Source organism: Papio anubis, chromosome 2, assembly GCF_008728515.1.
Source record: "Papio anubis isolate 15944 chromosome 2, Panubis1.0, whole genome shotgun sequence".
Taxonomy (NCBI): Eukaryota; Metazoa; Chordata; class Mammalia; order Primates; family Cercopithecidae; genus Papio; species Papio anubis.
In genome coordinates this window covers 47,568,028-47,571,152 of record NC_044977.1, presented here as the reverse complement: position 1 = coordinate 47,571,152, position 3,125 = coordinate 47,568,028, and the positions used below count along the sequence as shown (strand labels likewise).

Sequence of the window (3,125 nt, the reverse complement as noted above, 5' to 3'; positions counted from 1 at the left end):
GCTGCCCACGTTCCCAGGCAGACTCTGGGAGTCAGCGGATGTGGCCAGGTTTACCCATTGCAGTGGGACGTGCCTGCTGAAACGGAAACACTGCTCCCAGCAGAGGACTTTATGCTGGGAGGCATGGGCTTTGCCCTTGCTAACCCGACCTCTGTCCCCAGCCCAGCTTCCCATCTCTAGGTTCCAAAGGAGTTCCTGTGAGTGCCCAAGGGTACTGTTTCCATTTAAAAAGTATGGCAAGTACTCTCTTCAGCAGCACCTATACTAAAATTGGAACGAGACAGAGACAGTTAGCATGGCCCCTGGGCAAGGATGACACACAAAACAAAAAGTAATTAAAAACATAATCATGAAGGGGGAAAAGCATGACAAAATCTACTGCTAAGGACAGGACACACAGAGAGAAGGCAACTATTAAGAAAAGAAAGTCAGGCGTGGGGGCTCATGCCTATAATCCCAGCACTTTGGGAGGCCGAGGCGGGTGGATTGCCTAAGGTCAGGAGTTCGAGACCAGCCTGACCAATATGGTGAAACCCTGACTCCACTAAAAATAAAAAATTAGCTGGGCGTCGTGGTGGGTACCTGTAAGCCCAGCCACTCAGGAGGCTGAGGCAGGAGAATCGCCTGATTTGGGGAGGCGGAGGTTGCCGTGAGCCAATATCATGCCACTACACTCCAGCCTGGGTGACAGAGCAGACTCCGTCTCAAAAAAAAAAAAAAAAAAAAAGTAAAGAAAAGAAAAAAGTCCATGTCTTCACACTCAAAGGTGCTGACACCATGTGTTATGCCCCTCCCAGCGCTAGAGTCCCTTGTTAAGATCTCATTTAATTATCTTAATAATCCTGTGAATGTTGTCATCGCCGTTTTACAGCAGAGGGAAATAAGAGGTAACTTGCTCAGAAAAAGCAGGATTTGAACCTGGGTCATTTTGTGAGCTAAAGGCTACCAGGCCACCTGGAGCATCAGGACAGACCCCTCTGTTCCCAGCTGAACCTTGGTTTATGTCAGATTTCCCCAATCTCAGTGATATGAAAAACCATCTTCAGAATTTCTGTGCTATCTAGGGAACACCTATGACTTAATTATCATTTTTCTTTCAATTGACCTGCTTTTTTTACTTAGTGAAGTATTTCCCCAAACATAGAAAACCATTATCACTTACCAGAAATAGTCAGAAACCACAAAAATAAATACAATAAAAACAACAGTAGCCTTTCCAAAGAATCTTTAATAAAAAGGAAATCTAGCAAGTACAGTCATGCGTCTCTTAATGCCAGGGATACTTTTTGAGAAACGTGTCTTTAAGTGATTTTGTCATTGCATGAACATCATAGAGTATACTTATACAAACCTAGATGGTATATATACTAGTACATGTACATTTTTTTAATCTGGAAAACTAAGTGTCCCATCATCTTTACTGAATATTGAATATCAATCATTTCCCCTACTTGATCTGAAATGCCAATATCAAGTTCCATATATCAGGTTTTTATATATGCTCCATGATAATCTTATGGGACCCCTGTCCTATATGTGTCCTGTCATTGACCAAAATGTTGTTATGGGATACATGACGGTATGAGGAAGCAATTAAAAGCACACTCCAGCACACTAAAACTTACTAAAAGAAAACTAAAAAGACAATAGTGTTCTCACTACATAAATCAATGTTAGTTACTTTTATGACTTTGTACCACCTATAAGGTGTCAGCAAAATCATCTGTATCCCCTTTGACCCCAGAAGTCAGCCTAGGTCTGAAATAATAAGCATGCCCATTAGCTTACCAATAATTAGAAAGGTGGATAAGTCCAAATGCTGCTAAGGATGTGGGAGCAGTTGCAGGCAGTGTGCCTATAATCTAAAAGCCAGCAGCCCCAACCCTGAGTAAGCTTTGTTCTCAGGTCTATTAGCACACAAGGATGAGGATGTTCATTGCAACTCTGTTGTAATTGCGGAGAGTTAGAGGCAGTGGAAGGTCTAACACTGGGAGGAGAATAAGATGTGGTGGATGCTTAGGGTGGGACTTGGACAACAGCAGGGATTGCCAATCTGGTGGGGAGCAATGAGAAATGGAGAGATTGTATACACACACACACACACACACACACAAAACATACACATACATCACACCCTCGGTGTTGGGTGAAAAAGGTAAGAAACAGAATGAGATCTGTAGTACAAGGTCATGTATGTACTTTTTTATATAAATGAATGCCACTTATTTACCAGGGATAGAAAGCCACCCAGGACCTGGACCAAATGTATTAGAGTGGGCACTTCCATGGGGAAATGAAATCAGAGTGGAGATTAGGGGTGGAGAGGGGAAATATTTAAAATAAAATAAATCAAGAGAGCTTACTGGCTGGGCATAGTGGCTCAGGCCTGTAATCCCAGCACTTTGGGAGGCCGAAGCGGGTAGATTACTTGAGGTCAGGAGTTCGAGACCAGCCTGGCCAACATGGTAAAACCCCATCTCTACTAAAAATACAAAAAAATTAGCCGGGTATGGTGGTGTGTGCCCATAATCCCAGTTACTCTGGAGGCTGAGGCAGGAGAATTGCTTGAACCCAGGAGGCAGAAGTTGCAGTGAGCCGAGATCACACCACTGTACTATAGCCTGCGTGACAGAGCAAGACTCCTTCTCAAAAAAAAAAAAAAGAGCTTACCACTGGCCCACTTACCCAAAATGATAGTGACTCATGAAACTGAAGGGAAGATGAACTCAATTCTCTGCATCTGAGATCCGGAAGAAAGAGAAAAATAAAATAGACATAGGCAAGGACCTATGAATGGGGTGATGTGGCTGCAGTGCAGGGTGTCAAAGGGGTGGGAGATGAGGCTGGAGTGATAGAGAGCCAGGCCATCCCCAGTGCTGGGTTGAGAATTTGCACTCTCTTCTGAAAGCACAGGGAGTTGTTGAAAGTTGCTAAGCAGGAGAATGATCTAGTGGGGTGGTCTCTCTGGTGGCCAGGAGGGAGGAGGGTGAGAGAAGGGGTGAAGCCTCCAAGCGAGTAGACCATTTACTCATTGAATAAATATTTTCTGAGCATCTTATATGTGCCCGACACAGGCCTGGAAACTGGGGGTTCCGCAGTGAAAAGAACAAACAAGAATCCCTACC

At 44.1% G+C, this 3,125-nt stretch overlaps 1 non-coding gene across 1 annotated transcript; it reads left to right on the top strand.

Annotated features, from left to right (window-relative positions):
• The first annotated feature begins 240 nt into the window (after window positions 1–240).
• Window positions 241–347, top strand: LOC116273922. Its single transcript, XR_004182425.1, has one exon. It is a non-coding gene; the product is annotated as a U6 spliceosomal RNA (small nuclear RNA).
• The last annotated feature ends 2,778 nt before the right edge of the window (window positions 348–3,125 follow it).